The sequence below is a fragment of the Phasianus colchicus genome, chromosome 21, assembly GCF_987193195.1.
Source record: "Phasianus colchicus chromosome 21, bPhaCol1.hap1.1, whole genome shotgun sequence".
Taxonomy (NCBI): domain Eukaryota; kingdom Metazoa; phylum Chordata; class Aves; order Galliformes; family Phasianidae; genus Phasianus; species Phasianus colchicus.
This window is the reverse complement of record NC_143456.1, coordinates 6218318-6242086: the sequence shown is the minus strand read 5'-3', so window position 1 is coordinate 6242086 and position 23769 is coordinate 6218318. Positions and strand designations below refer to the sequence as shown.

General features: G+C 48.4%; 1 long non-coding RNA gene across 1 annotated transcript; it reads right to left on the bottom strand.

The window, feature by feature from the left end:
- Nucleotides 1-11982: 11982 nt before the first annotated feature.
- LOC149915314 (uncharacterized) lies at nucleotides 11983-17160 on the bottom strand. The gene is made up of 4 exons (XR_016459261.1): nucleotides 17075-17160; nucleotides 16178-16519; nucleotides 12573-12673; nucleotides 11983-12106 (listed from the first exon to the last, which is right to left on the bottom strand). It is a non-coding gene; the product is annotated as an uncharacterized LOC149915314 (long non-coding RNA).
- Nucleotides 17161-23769: the final 6609 nt, after the last annotated feature.

Genomic DNA, 23769 nt, shown 5'->3' with positions numbered 1-23769 from the left:
TACTCTCTATAACCAATAGCAACTGAATGAGTCTGGTACTGTCCCTTAGAAGTGGAGAATGTTGTTATGTTAGTTATTTTGCTTCATACTCTGGAAATCAAAGCTCTCAGTGGGAGAATGAAGAGGAGAAGCACTTTATTAATTTTTTTTTTTTTTAAGTCTGTGTGTAACTCCTATAATATAAGAATGAAATGTCAGCATAGGAGATGCTAATGTTTTATAAATGATTTGGGTGCAGCAGGCAAAATGGAGACTCTTTGAGATGAATTATATTAGAACTGCCTGGCTCCAAGTCGTAATTGTATTTTTAGTATCTTTTCCTTTAACATGTAGGAAAAATAAAGGCAACCCCAACGTGTATTACGAGCCTTGTCAATCAAGTGCTCTAACTCCTAGCAATAAAGGCTACTGTTTAAAAACCAGAAGGGAGACATGATACACTGCTAAACAGGAGGTGTCGCTTGACACAGACTTCAGGTTTCTGATGTTCCTCCTGCCTTCCCCTGGCCTCCATCCCCCCTGCGCCCATTCTTCCTCTACAACCACAGCTCTCTGAGGATAAACTAAATCTTTATGGCATGCTCTGACACTTCTCCTCAATAACTACCTTCCCATCTGCATGGTGCAGCTCTGCTACGGCCCCTGGTTGGTTCCCGTGTGGTTCTCATGATCTCTCCGTGCAGTGTTGTCTTCATGCGTTGTGAAAGTTGATGTGAGGCTGGCAGAAATCCCATCTTCTCACAGGCAGTGCTCCCACAACCCCAAAGTACGCATCTCAAGGCATCCATCCCAAAAAACTCATCCCAAGGTGTTCATCCCAAAGTGCCCATCCCAACATGCGTGTCCCAGAGCATGCATCCTGAAGTGCCCATCCCAAACCTCCCATCCCATAGTATGCATCCCAAAGCACCCATTCCAAAGCATGCAACCCAAAAATGCCCATCCCAAAGCGCTCATCCCCCCTCAGTTCAGTGGAGGCAGGGATGATGAGAGCTGGGCTAGAGGTGACAAGAGGAGGTGGCACTCCAAAGAGGTCAGAAAAGAGAAGGCTCTTCCAGTGTGCCTGCTTTCCCCTTTATTTAAAGCATCACTGAGCTTTAACACTCTCACTTTGGGCTGTTCATGCAAATCCTTCCCATAAAAAAAAAAAAATAAATGAAAGAGAACCTCGAAGAGACCCCACACTGTGCCTCTGGAAATGCGCTCACGGCTGCAGAATCCCGTTTCCTGAGTCGGAGCCAATTTTCTAACCATTGTAGCATTCTTCCACAGTTTCATCCTGTAATTGCTAATACACAGCTTTTCCTACATGCTTTGGAAACACAAAACACGCAACGCTGTGTCTCTCATCCTCCAGGCAGGACAAAAACCAAGCACTTCTCAGATGTTGAGAATAAATTTTCAGTGCACCAGGCAAAAGCAGCATCACATGGCACATTCTCCATCACTGCCTGGACAATGCTGTGCGCCCACGTTATCTTTTCCAATTTACCTCCCTTGTCTTAGCAAGTTGCTGTGAGATGCACTCCCCACTTCAGAGGGACTGCAGAACTAACACATTGTTTCACATTTCTCCTCAGCCAAAGTAATGGACCAATGGACCAATTTCTGTCGTCCATCAAGTGCAGGCTCCCCTAAATCCACCCTGCACCAATGCTTTCCATCATATTTTGCCTTAGTTTCCAGCACAATCCCACAAACACAGACCAAGATCACACTTTCCATTGCATGCTTGCAAACATTTCCTTTTTCTACTGCTTACAATCTCCTTGAGATCTCGTGGGATGACATAATTCCTCTTTGCTATCCCTTGCATCTCTCCCCAGTAAAACACGACCTGGCCAACACCAGCATGCAGATGGGAACAGCGATGGGAAACGTGTTTGCATGGCTTGCCATGTTGAGGTCTGCAGGCTGGAAGAGAAACAACAGCAAATACAATAAAAGGACACATGGCCACAGCAGTGACAAAAGTTGTTTCTGGAGAGGTGGTGTGGTGGCATTGCTGAGAACCCAGCCACCTCCATCCCCACGTAGAGGATGCACCATGAGCACCGTGTTATGCACGTTCATCTGTCCTTTTACATGCTCCGTCCTCCTCCAAGGGCAGAAGGACTTTTTGTCTCTCAGTCCACCTCGATAGCTCTGGGGCTGGAGGGCCAAAGCCAGCTCTGTGCAACCAAACAATATAAATAAATCAATTTTCCCCCCATCCAATGGATATGGGTGAAATTTTGCCCACGCCCATCCGCTCTACAACAAGTCTTTATTTCTCCTACCTTCATTCCCAGTTTCATCTGCTCAGCTTGAGTCCTCTCCTGCAGTGCCCTCCATCCTCTTCCTCCTTTCTGCAAACAGAATCAAAATAACTGTTTAACAAATCAGCCATTACCTTCTCCCATGTCACCAATTCCCCGCTATCATGGCGTAATTGACCAATTTTCTCTTTTACCTTCTCTCTGCTCTGGATACGTCTCGGGAAGCTCTGATTGTGTGTTAAAATATCCTCTCTAATTCACTGCTCAATATCTCTTTCTGCTCTTCTAATTGCCCTTTTAACTCGCTTCTAATTTTTTATAAATCTCCTAATCCTCTTCCTGCGCAGGTTGTTTACATGCACCGTAGAATGTATATGTATTAGCAGATGTTCCCGGGTAAATAATGCACAAAAGGATATTACTGCTTCACACAGGCTGCAATTACTGCCTTCCTTCTGAATAAGACCTGGTTAACCCTCCTGTTTAGGGCGCACACCCCTGCTCGCAATGCTCATCTCCCAGCTATTCCATTTCTTCTCTCCATTTGCTTGCAGTGCTCACTGCACCCCATCCGACACAGCATTACCTGCCAGAGGCTCTGATTTCTGTATTTTCCAGTTGAACAACGGAGCTAAATGGCAGGTTTGGAGCCATGCATCCTGTTTGGATGGAAGGGTTTGATGCAGCGGGTCCTCACCGGTGGCCAGCAGCCCTGGGTGGAGGCATGGAGCCTGAAGTTGTGCTGTGTTGCTCATTCCCACATGCCCAGAAGGCAAAAATCAGAAGCAAAAACCGATCAGAACACTGAGAGCTCACCTTCTCCTCCACTCCAAGCCTTAACTCCATGTTCTTTGTTCCCCTACAGACCCAGAGGAACTTGTCTCAGGGCTGCTTTCTCAATAGTGCACGCAAATTGCTCTCCCTGGGACAAGTTTTCATGGCTGCTGCCTCTGTCATCCTACAGCTGAGCTATCCAGGAATCAGAGCATTTGGATCCTCGCTGGTCTCCAGACTGACTGTCGGGTGAACTGGCTTTTCTGAGCATCTCTCTTGTTCTTCATTCATTCTTAAAAAAAAAGAGAAAAAAAAAAAAAAAAAAGTCATAGTAATAAAAAAGGAAAAGCAGAGTGACACTTTCCACGTGTGGGCTGCCCTGGGATCCCGGGGATCAGGCCACCATCCCATCACCATGCATAGTGTCCTCGCAGGCTGCTCGCTGCCTCCTGCATCTACTTAGCACGTCAGGAGTGAAGGAGATGGGAATGCACAGAGCCCCCACGAAACCAGAGCTAAATATACTGCAGGAGGCTGACAGCCTGACCTGTGAGCTGGTGCAGGGTGCCAGCACGACAGGTTCGTGGTGGGGATTTTGCAGGGTGAATGTGGGAAGTGGGACTGCGAGCAGCCCAGGGTGCTCGGGGTGTGATGGTTGCTGAAATTTTGGTGTGAGCATCCTGATGGCAAACACAGGCAGCAGCCGTGCTGTGTAGCACTCTGTGTGTGCATGAGCCCTGTGCTGTGGGCTGCCAAAGTGGGACAGGAGGCAGCAGTGAAGCTCCATAAAGGCGAAAAGGAAGGAAAGGAAACAGGAAAGGGAAGGGGAAAGGAAATAAAAGAGGAAAGGGGAGAGGAAAGGGGAGAGAAGAAAGAGGACAGGGAAAGCGGAAGGGGAAAGGGGAAGGGAAAGGGAAAGAGCAGGGGAGGGGGAGGGGGAGGGAAATAAAAGGGGAAGGAAAGGGGGAGAGAGAGAGGTAGAAGGAGAAGAGGAGGGAGAGGGAGAGGGAGAGGGAGAGGGAGAGGGAGAGGGAGAGGGAGAGGGAGAGGGAGAGGGAGAGGGAGAGGGAGAGGGAGAGGGAGAGGGAGAGGGAGAGGGAGAGGGAGAGGGAGAGGGAAGGAGAATGGAAGAAAAGGGAAGGAAAAGGAACAGGATCTCAGAAATTATTGTGGCAATTATGTGAGTGCAGTACGTGAGAAGTAATCCCAGCTGCTGGGAGCTGGGGGGAAGAGAAATCATGGTGTGATCCAAAGGGGCCCCAGAGAGCGCACGCCAGCAGCGGTGACCTGGTTTGCAGATGGATCCAACGCTCCTCTGCTTCCAAGCCCAACACACCGCCCTGCTCCTGGGTGTCAGCACTGCTATCGTGCACTAATCTGTTTATTTCTGTTTGCTTCCTTTCTTATTTTTCCTGTCTTTTGAATTAAAAGCTAATCCACCGTGCCGATTCTCTTAATTTCGAGCCATGCACCAAACAGAGGAATTCTTGAACAGGTTTTTGCTCCCCTGGCAGCATCACTTTCCCCAGTGCACAGGAAACCAAAGGCAGACAGCAGAGCAAGAAAACACAACACAGCTCCTGCATCACGCCAGCTCCTCGGGCTTCCAGCACATCTCAACACAGAACTGGAGCAAAAGGGCAGATTATTTAAAGCCGTCACATGTAGGCCAATTTTCGCTGCAGTTCCTTTTGGCTCTGATTTTGCAGGCCCCAGCGGAGTGGTGAAGTCATGAATAAATGCAAGCAAACCGAGCTGATCCACTCTCATTTGAGCAGCGGAGTTTACTCGCCCCATGCTGCTTCAGCTGGAACACCAGAAGGTGAGTTCATAAGGATGGGGGATAATCCAGTGCTGCCCTTGCCCGGCCATCAGCATTTCCCCATTGAAACAGAGGCTCAGGACCAAATCCTGAATGCTGCAGCCATGAGGACCCTCCCCAGGGATGCTGCTCTGAGCCCTGTGTGGAGCCCTACATGGATGGCATGCGAGAGCTGCAGAGATAATGTGATAATCATAATGGGTTTAAGAAAAAAAAAAAAAAAAGGGAGGAAAAACACCCTGCAATTTTATCTCCCTGCAGCATCCCTTCCGTTTGGCTTCGACCGGAGCTGAGTGACTGCCGTGCTTGTCATCGTGTGGTCAAAACAGTGGTGAGAGCCAGATCCTTCAAAGTTGGAAAAATCATAATAATGGAGTCCCCGCCATCCTGCTGTGTTTATAAAGAGATGTTTTCTTCCTGAGCTACACAGCATGGCGGGCTTAATCTGAAATTTCTTTTTAATCATAGCGGGGGTCCCAATTAACGTGTTGGGTAATCGCTCGAGTAGAACCGGAGCTTCATGGCTGTGGGGATGAGCAGGAATGGACCCTTGGGGCCGGGACCAAGAACACGGAGCATCCCCTGCCACGTTTCAGGTGCACAGAGCTCTGAGCATCCCCCGCAACATTTGGGGCACACATTTCTCTGAGCATCCCCTGCCACATTTTGGGTGCACAGAACCAAGCATTTCCTACAACATTTGGAGTGCACAGAGTTCTGAGCATCCCCTGTAACATTTGGGGCACACAGAGCTCTGAGCATTCCCTGCAACATTTGGGGTGCACAAAGCACAGAGCATTTCCTGCTGCATTTGGAGCCCTGGGCTCACTCAACTGCAGCAGGGCACAGGGCACAGCTCTGGGCACTGCAGGGCTCCATGTTCCCTCTCCATGCCCCTTCCCAGAGGAGACACACGGTGCATTCCTGCTGCAGGATGCAGCCGTGCTCCAGCGCGTGCCGGCGGGACCGGCCCTGACCTACTTTCCTTTGTTGCGGGAGCTGCAGGCAGGATGCAGGATGCTGTGTGCAGGCAGCGTGCAGTCAGGATCTGGCTTTGCTTTGCTCCTGCACATCTCCTGACATAGCCATAACTGCCGTTTCCACCCCGACCTCAATCAAATTAGGCCAATCCCAATAGCAGGACTCTCCAACCCACCCTGTTCATCCGGCACAGAAAACTGCAGCGCCCCGCAATTTGCAAATGTTGGACCTACATGGACAGGTGCCCTTTAGCTCTACCCACACTTCCATGGGCAGCCAAGCCTGGCATCCTTCAGCATAGAAAGCTCACGCTACGTTTCTATCCTCCATTCATGCATTGAGGTTGAACCCGGCGCTGCGCTGACCTGGAAAGTGAAGCTCTTTAAAATTCAAACACGCGCACCCGTGGCGGATTTCAGCAGTGCTACGGAGAACGCAGCCCTCCTCCTGCACAGCTCCAGCAGCACTTCGGTCAGGATGCTGAGCTGCAGCCCCGAGGTTTGGGGCTCAGAGGCTCGCCGCAGTCACTGGGGTTCGTGCAAATTGGTCTTCAGAGGGAAAGAGCTCCGCCGCCGCATGCACAAACACTCCTCAGCAACCAACTAAAGAGCTCCACCGGCCACCTGGGTTAACACAGCGGCTGGATTTTGCAGATTTGGAGATAAAAGGCTGCGATGCTTAACTCGCATCCTGCAGCCCTTATAAGGCAGCCATTCTGCACGAGGCTTCCCTCCTGCAATGCTTTAAGGACGGAGCATTTTAATTGATTAGCTCCATTACGAAGGAGCAGAATAGCAGCGGTGCAATTGAACTTTGGTCCTTGAAATGCAGGGAGACATCAGCCTGCAGTGTGCTGGAAGCCTTGGGGGCTCATTTCTGCTGCCCCATGCTCTCAGCCTGGGATTTCCCTTAAGTACATGAGATGCATCTATACATGAGTTGGGGCAGGAAAGGGGAACTGCTTCACATTGGCATTCAGTCAACAGATTCTAATGATAAAACCGTTTCAAACCCGCACTTTGATTAAAATCAAAGCCATGGAAAACTCATGCTAAGGTTCATCTAATGAATTCTTCCTCCCAGGACTTTAGCAGCAGTGTGTCAGGGACTGAATCCAAGGGGGTGAGCTCAATGTGATCACTGTGGTCCTCTTTTCCCTCGTTTTCACCCCAGTTCCTCGAGCAAGCTTAGCAGGATGAATAAATCTGGCATGGCCACCACAAAAATAGTCCCTTCTATTGAGCAGCAACAGTCTGCTGGGGAGAGGATAAGAGGCACTCGAAGACAAAAACAACAATCTCCAACTGCATATATATGAAATTAAAGGATGTATGTAATTAATTGTTTGATAAGATAATGTAATCTGCACTAAGCTGGAGCCGCATGAGTCAGAGATGCAAGAGATAGAAAACATGTTCATCACTCAGTCCACCTCTTTACCAACACATGTTTTCTAGCATTTGTCCAGTGTAGGTTTTCTGTTGTTTTGAAGTCAATGAATCAACTTTTCTGATATTCAGCCCGACGCCAAACAGGAGCTCTTGGCATTTGCTGCGGATGAATAACCGACGGGTAACGGTGCCGTTGCGTGAGATCATCCAAGAAAAACCAAGGAGAGGTTTCCCCAGGACACAGCTGGCACAACCACGCTGCCTTCCCCCGTGTAGAGGAGCTCACATCCCTACACACTGAGCTGAGACAACCGCCCGCCCTCCGGCGTTGCGCTTTTGTTGGTGGCTCCCATCTCCCCCAGTACCCATCGCCTTGTGTTGAGTGAGCTCCGTGCTCTCACCGCCCTTACCTCACTCTTAGCAACCCTGCTATTTAAAGTCACAATCTGTTGCAGCGAAGCAGCCTGGCAGTCTATAAACAAGCTGTTATGACCCCACTGCAGGAAGAGGAGGAAATGGCCTATGCTTTAAAGGCAGCTGCCTCCAGTAATTAGAAGCGAGGAGACAAACATGAAAGCAATGACGTTTCAATGTGCTGTTATTTAAAGGGTACGCCGGTGCCCCCCAGCCCCTCGTTAGCACCCAGGTATGCAGATCGTGTGCAATTAGCCAAGCATAGAGGGGCGGTGGCCGTGGCAGGGGGTCAACACTCATTTTCATTGCCAACAAAACAGGAAGAAGAAGATGCTGGGGGCTTTATTCTGAACCAGCCTTTGTTTTCTTAGCTTGCAACACCAGCTGCTTCTGCTATCAGCCGCCCTGAAAGGTTTTTATTAGTCCTAATGCTCCGCAGAAGAACGAAGAGGTAACAGCACATATGTTCTGCTCTGCCCAAAAGGGCGTGAAAGAGAGAAGCGGTGCTCTGCAGCAGCACTGCAATGCTCGCACTGCCGCCAGCTGCTGCACAACCCAGCACAGCTGTACGTGGCATTGCTGCAAGGAGCAGAGCCGGGCAGGAGGGGCAGCAAAGGGGAAGGTCCCATCCGAGGAATGAGAGCTTTTCCTTCGGTTCAGTGCAGAGGAGATGTTCTCTTTGCAAAAGATTCTGTTCCGCGCCATCTCCCAGATGGGAAGGAGGGAAAAAGGCAAAATCAGCAGCAGCGTCGCACCTGGGAAGCTCACGGTGTAAAACCGTGCAAGGCACGTATGTCCCATCAGGCTGCCTTGACATTAGGCTCACAAATAACCCTGAGTGTTTTTAGGGCAGAGCTCTGATATGGATTTGCTGAGGGCTCCAATGACACCAACGCACGGAGCGGTTCCTCCGGGTGCCTTTGGGAACAGCAGCACCGAGGGGAGCAGGAGCTGAGCTGTTGCAGGAGAGATTAAAGATGAAAATTAGCAGAGTTACAGCTTATGCACATACCAATAAGAGCAGGCATTTACCACCGCTTGGATAATTAAAAAGATTTTTCACTGGTGACCAGGCTGACGGGGCTGCATCCCACTGGCTCCCCGAAAACCCAACCCCAATGAGCAAGGAGAGCGTGGAGCAGAGCTGCTGCTTTTCCCTGGGCACTCTGACACATCCCTGTGGGATGGCACCGAGGTTGGGTTTGTGTGGAAACAAATTTAGCTGGATCCTCTATGGCGAACTACATAGAAATGCTGAGATTCTGAGTGCAATTATCCCAAAAAACAGCACGTTGGGCAGAGCAGTGCCAGTCACCAATTAGTCTGGCTGCATGTTAAGAGGCAGAATATAGGAGTAGCACACAAGCCAGAGAGTGAGGGATGCGTACTGCATTAAGTGTATTTACAACACATGAGCTAATAGTAAAAGCAATAATTAGCTACTATTAATACCAGTGGAAAAAAAAACAACCAAAAAGCAAGGGAAGGGAAGCTGCACCACTGATCACAAGTTATTTATACGAGGTGCCTAACACAAGCAAGCAGCAAAGTGGCACAGAAAGCAAAGACAGAGCAGCAAATAGGGTGGCCTTTTGTCGAATGGCATTGAGCCCATTGCATCCTCATTTCCACACTTCACATAGAATCACAGAATCATTCGGGTTGGAAAAGAGCTGTGAGATCATCCAGTCCAACCTACCACCAACGCTGCCCACAGAGCACAGCCCTCAGTGCCACATCTCCATGGTTCCTGAACACCTCCAGGGATGGGAGCATCTCCACCCTGGGCAGCTGTGCCACTGCAGCACTGCTTTTTGGAGGAGTTCTTCCAAATCTCCATCCTGAACCCCCCTGGGGCCATCCTTCTCATCCTGTTACTGTAACCAGGGAATAGAGGCCGACCCCAACCTCCTTTCAGATCCACTGCATGGAGAACTTGTTGCAAGACTTCCAAGTTAGACTAATTCCAGCAGCACAGACTGCCAGCCATCCCTGGGGGTGTTCATGGTTGGGTTAGATGGGAACATGACCAACCTGACCTGGTGCCCGATCCAGTGTTTGTCAACTCTGGCTGCACCCGGATGACCTTTGAGATCCCTTCCAATCCAACCCATTCTACAAAATTTCTCTATGAAATTATGCAGCCCGTGGTGGCTGAGAAGAAAGGAGGGCATCCCACCACATCACCTCAAACCCTCCCACAGGCTGGACAATGCAGTGGCACAGAGCAGGAAGAAGGAGCAAGGTTGGCTCTGGCGAGACACAGAGCTTTCATAACGCAGCCCTTTGTTCTGCTGGAGGAATTCAACCGCTATAAATTCATTCCCCTGGTAAATGCAGCAGTTATCAGGCATTTTACCACAGGATTCCTGGTCTCCTAGTGAAGTTAAATGCAGTGCCATTACGGCAGCACTTTAACGTGTAAATATTACATTCCTGGTTCTTTAGGAGATGTTCATTTAGTGAAATAAAACCCTGCTAGTAAAACACCTGATCAAACCCTTCAGCCCAACTGGCCCAGTAATTGCTCCAGGACTGGAAGGAGTCCAATGACTGGTTGCAATTTATGGCCACTTTAGAAAAAAAAATCTACCTTGAAGCATCCGCTAAGGACTGAGTTGTAGATGAGCTCATGGAGTACATTTACATCGCTGCCTGCTGCAACATTAAGTGGCCGCTAATTCGTGCTGAGCTCCTTTGTAATCCTGACGGAATCGCATTTGACAATCACATAAATAGCAAAAAAAATTCCTCGGGAATAACGTTACTACAAGAAGGAGTAAAAGGCGAAAGAGTGATTCATCTTTCACGGTGAGACATGGCCTTTTCTATCATCTCTGCTCACCCAAAAGAATTCGCCCGGCCCGAATTTCACAGCCGGGGCTGACAGACGTGGAGTTGGATGAGGGTCAGTCCGGAGCCACCGCTGCGGTTTGAGGGAAATTGAGGGAAAATAGGAAGCTGTGAGAAAGTGTGAAGACAATTAAACAACAAGATAAGCTGCTGGGGGGAGGTGGGAGGAAAACCTTGATGAAGATTGTGCTGCAGGCGGGGGGCTGCGCTAAATGGCCATCAGCACTGCTGCCCAAAATCCAAAGGTTGGCCATGGAGTTGTCAGAGGGAACAGATGCAAAGTGCCCCCGTTTTAATCCTTTCCATCCGGCGTAAAGGACTGAGATGAGAAAAGAAGGGGGGAAAGCAACGTGTGGGAATAAGCAGGGAGTCATGAATGCTATGAGGAGACTGGGATCCAGCTGGAAACCTTTATCTGCTAAAATGGTGTAAGTGCAGAATAATTTCAGAGTGATTGAAAATGGGATCTACGCAGCCTGTAAGGCTTTGGTGCCTTTCCCCATTCGTGGAGTTGGGGTCAGTGTGAATCATAGGGCCCTTCCCTGGAGGCATTCAAGGCCAGGCTGGATGTGACTCTGGGCAGCTTGGTCTGGTGGTTGGTGACCCTGCACACAGCAGGAGGTTGAAACTGGATGATCATTGTGGTCCTTTTCAACCCAGGCCATTCTACGATTCTATAGAACATCCCAAGTTGGAAGGGCCTCATCAGGACCTGAAGTCCAACTCCTGTGGGCTCTCTGCATCTCCCCAGCATCCCACGTGAGCCAAAAATTCAACTCCAGTCAGAGCTGAGGACTGGCAGCTCTGGGGACAATGGATTCCCCTTCTGTCCCCAGGGAAAACACTGGGTAAGTGCCCAGATCTCCTTGAGCCTAAGGAGCTCAGGGATTGCACTGAAGGAACCGTATTTTGGCTGCCTCAATTAACCAAACAGCTTCAAACTTTGTTATTTGCCTGGCGCTGGTAGAAACAGAGTCCATATGCTGAACTAGAAGAAGGATTTGTTTGAGGAGCTGCTGCCTCAACTGCTCCATGCCAGAAGGCAGACAGGGGATTCAGAACAGAGCAGGGACGGCTCCAGGGGCATCAACACAGTGTGCTGCTGGAGAAAGCAGCACTGACAAGACGGGGGAAAGGGTTAAAAGCAGGCAGAGCACCTCTCTTGTCATCCACTCCTCACCTGCCACTAAATTAGCATCAGAATCAGAAATCAGACTACATTCCAGGCTGCCTGAAAATTGTTTTTACACTTCTGGTACGCCCCGTGGCCAAAACCAGACAATACACATTTGGTGTGAGGTGATTATTTAATGAACTCAAGGAGCAGAGCCATTAGGAGGAGCAGATCCTCCCGGAGCAGCGGCCGGCAAATAGGAGAAGTGTTGCTGGAATGCAAACTGTTGTGCACCCCAACCCAGACAGCACACAGGACAGCACACGCAGCCCTCATCCCTCGCTGAAGCTCTGCTGTGAGGATGCACGGTGTGAAGTTGCATTTTCCAGACTCCCATCAGTGCAATACAGATGGGGACGGAGCAGCAGCTGCACCTCTCCTTAGGGCCGTTAATAAAGTTCACCTTCACCAATTGAGCCCATTCCCCTTTCCTAAAGGGCTGGAAGAGATTTTATAGCAGATTCATCACCTCCACCCTTTAATTCTATTTTTGGAGTCTATTGAACTTTTGCATATGTTGAAATGAAAAGAGCCTATATTAACACAGCCACTTTTTTGTTACTGTAATGAGAGCCTTGAAACCACCACAAAGAGAAACATGCCTTTTAGCAGCTGAAACAAATTATTACAGCAACTGAGTCTTAAAAGGAATTTCGAGTGAAAATATAGTATTGCATGAAGTTGTTATGGCAACTGATGTTGTAGAGTAACTGCACTGGGGTAAGTTTTCCTCCTTCATCCCGCTCAGCAAAGTCTGGGAAAAACTTTGCGATAAAATTATGCCTTAATTAGTCAAATAAGTCATAAATATAGCTTATCCCCAAATCCTTACCATTCCAGCCCCATGCCTTCTGCGTGCAGTTAGTCTGTTAATGAGAAAATATATCTACTAAAGCTCCACTTACCATTAAAAATCCCATCCGATGTTTTCCTAATACAATTTATCAATTTAAACACATGGCGCAATGTAATATTCCGCGGCGTTCCATTAAAATGATAAATAGCTCTGGGAAAAAAGAAAAAGAAAAAAAAAAAAAAAAAGGAAAAACAAAAGGAAAAAAGCGGGGGATTAAACTGTGTAACGTCACAGGGTGGTGGTTAAGTGTAAATAAAAACTTAAGCACGGAACGGGGAGGGAACTGCATGGGGAGGGGAGGGCGAGTTGGGCTCTGTGTGTTGTTGGAGTGTTGGTGGGACGGAGGGTGTGGAGCAGTGAGGAATGGCAGCCGGATTCAGAGGACAACAAACCTCCGTTTGGTGTTGCGATGAGGTTACGTCGTTGGTTGGTGTGCTTTAACCTGGGGGAAAGAGAAAGCGGCTCCTCGGGGTCTGTGCCGCTGTGCGCCCAAGCAAAGCAAAGCGTTTGGGTTCCAGCGGCATCGCAGCGCTGAGAGCTTCCACTCCATGGGGCTGCAAGGGATGCTATTCTTAAAGCTCCACCTGCTGGCTCCGGAGGATGCGCCAATGGCTCTCGGTCCGTTTTTGAGAGAAGGGACGGCAGGTTGGGATCCTTACAGCCAGCTGTTATCACCAGAACCCAAGCCCAGATTGCGGAGCGTTTCCCTTTTTACCTTAAAAACAAAGCAAGCCCCCTAAGCGGGGTCTTTGTGAGCTGTCCCGATAATTGTAGCTTGCTTAGGAACAGCAGCAATGCTCAGAGAGCAAAGGTGTGCGAGCTGCCAGCGCCTGCCTGTTTGAACCCACCTGATTAAGGAAGGGCTGCAGGGAGTTCCCCCGTGCTCAGAGTGCAGCCCAAAGGGCAGCACAGCCGGGGAAATGGCTCCATTTAGCGTGTGCCTCCTGCACCATAATTACTTATTTAAATTTTACTCCGCTGCTCGATCCATTACGGAGTGCACTATAAACAAAGGTGATTTGATGCAGACAATAGCTGAGCCAGTCATTTTTAAAGATGGGCACGGAATGACTTATCTCCCAGGATGAGCAGCACTTAGAAGATAGCTGAAACGAGCTTTATAGCTTAAACTCCATTTCCAAAGGTTATTCCAGTGGCTGCAGAATAACCCCCAGCTGCACTGAGCTCCGTGCCCCTCTCACACACACTGTGGCAGGATGGGGTGAGCACAGACAACACACAGCTGCACAACTCCCTGTGCTAAATCCTGCCACCACCATTCAAAGTGTTGGAAATCTGCACCAAGTGAACAACCCTGGGTGTGCTTGCAGTGTTTCTGCCATGGCGTCGTGTTCTCCTCCAGCAGCAGAGCTTCCTGCCCAAATCACTGCTCCTGGCTGCTGCCAAACCCTCTGCCTTCCTACTACCTCCAGAATAAAGGCAGCTCCTTTGTAATCTGGGCTCTCTGTGCTCCCTCCATGCCTGTGACACCCTGAATGCAGAAGCGCTGCCTTCCTGCTTTTGGCTCATCTGCCTGGATGCCTCAATCTCGATGGCTGCGTTTCACCACCAGTCCTGTTTTTGCTCAAACCAGAAATATTCTTTTATCAATTTGTCTGACAGCGATCCAACAAGAAGGGCGTCTTGGAGTGCAGTGCTAATCCAGAGGGACGGTTCTTCAGTTCAAGCATTCATGAAGTCTAATGATCTATTGGCAGAAAGTCACTCCTGTAGCGCAATTAAAACTGAGACACAAAACGTTGGCACTGGAAGTCAGCTGTGCCAAGCAGGAGGGGTGGATCGGCTGAAGAATTGGTGAGGAGCCCCCACCCAAAGCCTTGTGCATTAAGCAAAGGCAGGATGATGGATATGCATTGCAAGGAGTGGGGATTTATGGGCACAGTGGCACAGCTGGCACATGGGGACTGCTGCCCCCAACTTGATAGGGAGAAATACCAGCAGAGCCTGAAGTGCTGCTGGTGGTTGGACCTGAGGATCTCAGTGGTCTTTTCCAACTTGAATGAATGTGATTCCAGAATGCAAAGCCTTCCCCATCTCTGGCCAAGCCTGGCACTGAGCACCTTCCTACAGACGTGGCAGGGTAGCAGGCAGCTTGCTGCTGGGGTCTGGCCCCATCCTCACTGCCAGGTGACACCTCAGCAGTGGTGGGGAGCAACACGAGCATGCATCATTAAAACACTGTGATCTTACACCACTTAGCTGAGAGGAGAAAAAAAAAAAGAAAAAAAAAAAAAAGAAGCTGAAAAGAAGTATGAAAGTTTCAAGAAGGAAATCTACAACCGTTGCTTTGTGATTTCGCTATTGTTTCCAACCACGGTGATTAAAAGGCAGAATTCTCATCAAAACGCAGGTTACTCTTTTCTTTTGTCTCGCTTTGTAACGAGCATGCTCTCTACACAATCTGATACGAGACAAGAGCATAATGAGAGCAAGTCAAGCAAAGCTTTATGCAAGGTGAAGGCAGCTCCTGGAGCTTTGTCACCAAGAGAGCACTGGGACAGGCATTGCCTTTTGCAGGGGCTGCTGCTAAAGGCTGTGCCCAACGTGATGCATTAACACCATTCCTGCCTCCAAACCCCACAGGTCTGCAGTGCTCCTTGGGAGAAATTGGAAAAGTGAAGATACGGGGTTGGGTGTTTTTTTTTTTTGGGTCTTATTAATCTCTTTACACTTGGAGGCAGCACGGAAAATAGGTTAAGGCTCACAATAAGCTGAATGAGTTAAATCAGAGGCAGGCAAGTATGCTGACAGCCAGTCATCGCCGCTCTTAAGCTTACAGGCCAAGGTAAGAGTATGAAGGAAGCTGCACTATCAAGTCAGATAAAATGAATGCACTGCTCCTGACTACACTATAAGGAAGGGTCAAGCACTGGCTGGTTGGTGGGACCCAGTGCCGACGTGAAATGATGGGCTGAAGCAAAGAAGGACTGACACTACTTCTCCAAATTATAAATTCGACTTCCCCATCTATCTGAATGGATTAACCTCAAAACATGAGATCCGGAATTTAAAGATTCAGAATTCAGAAGCTATTATGAGTCAAGAGCAGGAATTAGCATTTGAGTTATAAATATGCTCTAACAAACTGACAGGAGTCGGCTTGCTGTTCCTTCCCTTTTTGAAGATGGTGGCATCAGGCTGGCAATATTTAGAGATACAAACCTACGAGTGATTTTCACATCCCAGCTGGATGCTAACAACATTCCCGGTTGGAGGAATGCTGCTTCTTGTCTTCCACCAGCAGCAAGGCGAGTGTTTGTCCTCAGCTCCAGGGTTGGGCTTGGGCCACAAACCAAGTCTGCTGGAGCCGTGCAGGGCAGGGAGAACCTGGCACATCACTGCCAGCCCCCCGGATCCCAGGGACAGGCAGGAGGGATGCGGACAGCACTGCTATCCCAGCAAGCCTTGAATGAACAGGAGCCAGGAATACCAGATGAAGTCTCAAGGCAGTAAGTAATGAAGGCACTAAATAACAGCGCCGGCTCCTCAGCTTTTCTGCCAAACATTAGCCAATTTAAAAGGTAGCAAGAGGCCTCTTACGCAGGGAGAATTTCTTTGAGTGCCGACTTAAAAGCTGAAGTTTGGCAGGGAACTGTCTGAAAAGGATGGGGGAGAGGGAAAAGCCAATTTTACCTGGTAATCTGCAACACTATTTGTGTCCTAGCCAGTCCACACTGCATGCATTAGGAACGCGTTGCATCCCCGCCATGCGCTGCAGCGCGCGGGGAACGGCGGAGCTAATGGCTTCTATTACGGGCATGTGCAGAGGGTGGCTGTGGCACACACATCTGTCTGCAGAATGGATGGGAGCTTTGTGAACTGCCGAAACACCTCCGCTCCCGAGCAAAGCCGTGGGGCTGCTGAACGACAGGGCTTGGAGCTCACAGCCTGCACGTGCTCCCACTGCAAATAGCGGCGCTGGGAAGAGACGATTTCACAGCCTTAAAGTCGGTGATTCTAATGAGGATTTCCACACTGGAAAAGAGGAGGAAAAAAAAAAAAATAAAAGGAATAAAGTCATCTATACATTCCTCATGCAAAGTTGGGGGGGGAAGAAAAAAAAAAAATCCCATCGAAATAAACAGCTGGTGAAGTGAAATACGAGGTTAGAGCCCTCTCTGATTCAAGTGAAGATTATTAAAACAGCTATAAAGATGGTGTTGGCATCTCTTGAAATGAGTTTGTTACATTCAGAAGAGGCAGTTACACATGACAAACCATTTTCTGTTTAATTAGAGGGTTCTGCGTGGAACACTTCCAGGCGGAGGAGGGGAGCAGATTGCCACCCAGCATCTCAATTACAGGGCAGCGCCTCGGCGATCCCACATGCAAATGTTTTTAAGTGACCGCAGAGGAAAAAAAACAGGGCTTTGTCTGTTCAACGGGGTTAAGGAATAGAGCTTCACAGCAGTAACCTTTAGCAGAGAGCTGAAGGTTTTTTGCAGCCCAGAGGAGGAAGAGGGGAGGCCTAACGGCAGCCTACAGCCCCTCTCCATGGCAGCCTATTGCCCCTTTTCCATGGCAACCTACAGTCATCTCTCTATGGTGACCTACTGTTCCTTCTCCATGGCAGCCTACAGCCATCTCTCCATCATAGCCTATTGCCCCTTCTCCATAGCAGCCTACAACCCCTCTCCCTGGCAGCCTATTGCCCCTTCTCCATGGCATCCCACTGCCATCTCTCCATGGTGATCCACTGTCCCCTCTCCGTGGTGACCCCTTCGTTCATGGCATCCTACAGCCATCTCTCCATGGTGATCCATTGTCCCCTCTCTGTGGTGACCCCTTCGTTCATGGCATCCTACAGCCATCTCTCCACGGTGACCTATTGCCCTTCTTTGTGGCATCCTACAGCCATCTCTCCACGGTGATCCATTGTCCCCTTTCTGTGGTGACCTACTGCCCTTCCTTTATGACAGCCTACAGCTCTCTTCATGGTAGCCTATAGCCATCTCTCCATGGTAACCTACTGCCTCTCTCCATGGTGATCTATTGTCCCCTCTCCATGCTGACCTACTGCCATTCCTTCATGGCAGCCTACAGCCCCTTCTTCGTGGCATCCTACAGCCATCTCTCCATGGTGATCCATTGTCCCTTCCCCATGGTAACCTACTGCCCTTCCTTCATGGCAGCCTACAGCCCCTCTTCCTGGTAGCCTACAGCCATCTCTCCATGGTGACCTATTGCCATTCCTTCATGGCATCTTACAGCCATCTCTCCATGGTGATCCATTGTCCCCTCTCCATGGTGACCTATTGTCATTCCTTCATGACAGCCTACAACTCTCTTCATGGCATCCTACAGCCATCTCTCCATGGTGACCTACTGCCCCTTCTTCATTGCATCTTACAGCCATCTCTCCATAGCGATCCATTGTCCCCTCTCTGTGGTGACCTATTGCCCTTCCTTCGTGGCATCCTACAGCCATCTCTCCATGGTGACCTATTGCCCCTTCTTCATGGCATCCTACAGCCATCTCTCCATGGTGATCCATTGTCCCCTTCCCATGGTTACCTACTGCCCCTCCTCCACGGTGGGGCAGACTTCTGCTCTCTGATAACAGCAACAAGACCTGAGGGAACCTTATGGAAAACATGGGCATGGAACAGATCCCCATGGTACAGCCAACGGTTGCACTCAGTGATCCCTGGGGGTCCCTTCCAATTCCATGGTTCTGTGGCTCAAGGTTGATTTCTTTCTGAAGCTTCTGCCTCAACTCTGGCTGTAAAGAAAAAAAAACACAACAAAAGACTTCTACAGGAGAAGCCACAAGAGCCAGCAGGCTGCCCAGCCCTGGTTAAAAGCTTTCTGAGGTGGTGAAATCACACGTGGCTCGTGAAATAGAGGAGGACCTCGATATGCACACCAAAGCACTGAGAGGAAGCAGCCATGGGAAGGAAATTCTAGCTAATACAAGTTAAATATAGGTTATGTTAGCTGCATTTTACAAGCACTAAGAATGTTATTGGAGAAAGCTGTCATTTTTAATGACAGCACAAGCGCCAATTACCAGATAGCTGATACACTTGGGAGTTGGGAGTTTTTTTTTTAAAATCACTTGAAATCTAAAAAAACCTTCATTATCAGCTTCTGAGCTCGATGTAAATAACTTCACCTGGTACTAAGGAGTTTAACATTTCACAGGGCACACGAACAACTGAGAGCCATTTATAAGTGGAGCTCCAGCTGCCTGGCAGCGTATTGCAGTTTATGGTGACTTAAGCAGTGAAGAAAGCAAGACTCTGCATCACCAAAGCGAGGGATGATGCAGGAGCATGTGCTGGCCATGCAGACCTTCCACCTTGCTCCTTCACCCCGTTCTTCAGGTTGGATATTAGGAAATCTTCTCCCAAAGAGCAGCGCTGCAGTGCCACAGCTGCACAGGGAGGTGGAGGAGTCTCCATTCCTGGAGGCGTTCAGGAATTGTGGAGATGTGGCACTGAGGGTCAGCAGGCATGGTGGGGTGGGTTGGGGTTGGATGTGGGGATCTGAGAAGCCTCTTCCAGACTTAATGATTCAAGAACAAACCTACATGTCAGCTTGATCCTAAGGCAAGACACACTCCCTGTGCACACCCATCTCACACAAGGGATGCTTTAAATGCACAAATATATTGCCGGCGCAAAATCCTCAGCAATAGCATCCTCCCAGGTCTCTCAGGATGCCCCTTGGGTTCCCCATGCCTTTTCACCACCCAGCATGAGCAAGTCAGGAGCTCCTTCTGCCATTCCACGCACAAAAAAAAAAAAAAAAAAAGTAGGAAGCTGATTGGCAAAGCCTGGTTTCCCAGCTGTGAGAAATAGCACTGCGCACATTAACGCCGCAGCTTAGCGCTGAAATCTAATACAATAGGCAGAAAAGCTAAATGCTGAACATTTTAGTTCCCCACAGATAAATGAAAGCCTTGCAGTCAGCAAGAAGAACAGCAGCCTTCTAGCTTGTGGCAAGCAGAAAGTGGGATTGAATCATTACTTGAAGAACGTGTTTCAATTTCTATAAATAAAAACCTGCGAGGCACATTGCCAAAGAAGCGCAAGTCAATATAGCTTTTCTATATGCACTGTCAAACTTTACTTTTAGACAGTATATTAATTACATAGTCGATAATTGTGGGTTTCATTAGTGTATTAAATACCTCAATCAATAATATTTATCCTTCTCGGAGACAGTCTTCACCAAAAAAAAAAAAAGAAAAAAAAAAAAGAGGAGTATTTTTTGATCCTGCAGTTCAAAAAGTCAGCGCAGCACACCGGCAAGGCTCTAATGGAAAACATAAAACACTAGAAACGGACAAAAAATCAGATTATTACTCTTATTTTTCAGCCTTTTGTACAATAAGCCACAAGGGAATACCAAGAGCTAAAGCGATGGCCAAAAAAAATTAGATTTCTTTCTCTTAATTGCTCAGCAGTGATGTCAGAGCGGACATGACAAATGCTCCCATCCTTCATTTCTCTATCAGATAGCAGTGGACCCAAAGTCTGCTCGGCCAGCTTGCTGGGGGGCACACATTGGGAGCAAAGAGCCCTTTGCAGGGGCAGCTCTGCCTGGTTGGCCATTGATGTGCAGGGCTCCAGGTGCCTTCCTCATAGCCAGGACCAACCCAGATACATGGGGCAGGGCTCCAGGTGCCTTCCTCATAGCCAGGACCAACCCACATCCATGGGCACTCCCTATGGAGGCCCATTCCCCATAGGAAAAGGCAGGGCTCATGTGGGACCTTTGCTGGGCACAACCAGCTGCGTGACATCAAGAAAGAGGTGTTGAGAAGGATTTTATTTAAGCTGTATTAAAACACTACCCCGTAGCTGTCTTGAAAGGGCAAGAAGCTTGGAACAAATCTAAAAAAAATAAATAAATAAAATGCCTTTGGAAGGATGCAGTCTATTTTAAATAACTTGCAAGAGCAGTAATATACAAGGATGGAAAAAAGAAAGCACTACAGCAGGCTAGGAACACTCCCAAAGGCACGCTTTTGGCATGGTGGAGAGGCTGAATTTAACAACAAATCAATGCACTATAAACAGGAAAAAAAAAAAAAAAAAAAGCCCTAAAAACAAACAACACCCCACCCCCCAAACACAGACACCTAACTATCCAAATAAAGGAGAGAAATGCACAACAGTCCTCACAAAAGATCCATCTGGTGATTCAAACCTTTTTTTTTTTTTTTTTTTTTTTAATGTATATGAATGAAATGTAAAAATGTAAACATGAAAAACAGAGCAAGAAAGTGAGACGAGGTCTCTGGGCCTCTTTGCATCCTAGCAGATAATATATTAAAGAGAATTTCCGCTCCCCTGTAATGAGATTAGCAATATTTACTGCGCTTCTCTAATATTTATAAGGTGTAATATGGCACAGAGTGCCCTTTCCCAAACAGGATTTTGGAGCTGTTGGAGATGGGGAGAGCTCTCGAACTGCTTCGCTGCACTTTTTGGGGTCTGTTTCACACCAGATGCACAATTCCTATTTCCCTCTCCCATCACAATCAGCACCAGGGATCAGGGCAGAAGGGAAGCATCCCCTAAAATAAAAGACCCCAAAAACAAAGGGAAGATGACAAAACAGGCCATGGAAGGGCAGCAAGCCTTCCTCCCCCCCCCCTCAAGATGTTACGCTGTGTCTCAGGCAGCAAATGCAAATAACACCAAGTATTAAGAATCAAAACATCAGACTCATCAACTTCCACTCTCACACCCGTTACACTAAAAGGACAATCCTGCCGTGCTGGAACATGAATCCCACACACACACACACACTCATGCAAGCTGCCAGGCGTAGCATACACAGTGCAAAGCAGCGACCTACCAAAAACATGCAGAGCGTTCGCTTCAGATCAGTGCAAGAAGACCGTTTATTTTTTACAACAGCTCTTAGAATATATGACTGCTCAAGGCTTTATATTGGGGGGGAAAAAAAAAAAAGACAAAGAACTGATGGATCTTAAAAATAAGACCTGACTCGAGTGCAACCTCTCCTCCAGAGCCTCGTAAGGGTCACTGTGAATTAATTTCAACTTGATGTATGGTGGAAACTGTTAAATTGTAATGGTGGGAATCAACACAAACAGCCGGATAGCTGAGTGCAGCATGATGTGAAATCATGCTCCACATCTTCCCTCAACCACACAGAACTCCATGTTCCCACCTAATTGCCCTCAAACCTGCCTGCCCGAAACCAGCAGCCACCCAGTTCCAGCTTTGCTTTGCAGGACTACGTTAAAGTGAAGCATTAGCAGCCATGGGACTCCTCACCCCACCATGCAGAGGTACCCCAGCATCCTTTCCAGCAAACACACATCCACATCCTGCTTGGATAACAGCTGAAGCCACCCGGCACAAACCCAACCACTAGCAGGGGAGCTTTATGATGAAGGGAAAGAAGAGCAGGGCTTGTTTGCCAATAATCCCAATTAGCATTGGGAGCCCACAGACTTCTTAATTAGCACAGGCAAAAGAGCCCTGAGTGAAGAGCTCCTTTTCCATGGTCCCATAGGTGTGGTTGTGGGGATGAAGCAAGCTTTGGGATCAGCACCAGAGCACAACCACAGCTCTCCTGCTATCCTCCTCCACCCAAAGGCTGCTGTGGGACCCCTAATTGGCAAACCCCTCGTTAACCAAACACCTTCAGCAGCTCCAACCTGTGATCAAGGGAAGGCAATAGCCAAGACCTTCAGCTACATGCTCCTTCATCCGCGTTTGCCTTCATCTATGTTTTCCTTCATCTATGTTTTATGTAAGGAGGAAGCCATATCCCCTTCTCAGGGTTCATTTTGCTAAATTAGCTCTTCCAGTCCCCTCCTAAAAAAGATCCTCGTTCTCCTACTCAGCTCATAGTCCTCCTCTGTACTCGCCCCAGCTGAGATTCTTTTTTGCCTCTATATGCAGCAGACCAGAACCGTACATTGCATTCGAGATGAGATCTCACACCAGAGGCTTATATAATCCCATCGTACTTGTATAGCTACACTAGAAATACCTTGCTTTACATAGCTTGATGTTTTTTATCATATACTAGCTGATTAAAGCGTGATTAAAACCCTCCAACTCTTCACTCACTAATGAGCACCCACTTTACAGCACGTTCCTTTTTTTTTTTTTTTTTTTTATTAGCCCTCAAATAAATGACTTTTCACACCAACTGTTAAAGTTGATTTTTCTGTCGCAGCTCTCAAGGTCACCCAGCTCCTCCCATAAGACACCTCAACGCTCATAAGCACTGATACCTGCCACCTCCAACCCAATGAGAGGGATGTGCAGCCGTTCCCCAGGAGAATGAGCCGCCCCAGGTGTGCAACCTCGGCTCATAAAGCTGCAGAGCCAGCAGCTGCACGCCAACCCCACAAACCTTCCCCCCTGTCTATGGGCCTGAGATTTGGAAACAGCCTCGGGGAATGTTTGTGCGTTATCACAAACAGCTCTCAGTCGCCCTCAAAGTGGAAAGGAGGAGCAGAAGTAAAAGACTGGTTAGCAGAGTGGAAAGATAGATGATCAGGGCTAACCCACCATTTGTCAATCCGGGGCTGTGCTGAAGACGGTGATTTCCTCGTCAACGCTTTATAAGCAAGGTCAGAGGGAACAGATACTTGGAGAAAAAAAATTCAAGGCATCAGCAGAAGGACCCAGCCACGATCCTCAGATTCTCTGAAAAAGAAGAAGGGGTTGTTTGTGCAATTAATGGGCCCAGGATAATGTCCTCCGTGTCCATCAGTGGAGGTGGCATTTACAGCTCCTAAGCATAAAAGACTTGAGAAGATAAATAGGAAATGGGGGCACTGCATGAACACACGAGGAAACAGTGCAAAATAAATAAATGCCAGTTTTGCTACCAGAGACCCACTGCAGTACTGCCTGGATGCTCGGAGCTGTGCAGCAAATGCCAAGCTGTGAGCTGCAGCCAGGGAACACATAATTAATGTGATTAGGAGCACACAGAGCTAGCATGCTCTGCTGACTGAAAAGCCCAGTAGCATAATTACTGTTTTCTGTACTAGCTCTATGTCTGAACAAATCTCAAAGCCTGGTTAGTTTTAGACTGCTGTGTAAACGTCAATAAAAATCCCAGAAGTGCCAGCTCATCAGCATTCTCAGGCACAGAAATGGTGAAAATATCACTGCATTTCCATGCCGTTAACATCAGGCAAAGAAGTCTCCTTTCTTCAGTCTAACCTTAGAGTTAGTAATAAGGTAACGTCTCCCCCCAGTGAATGCTTATTATGAAAG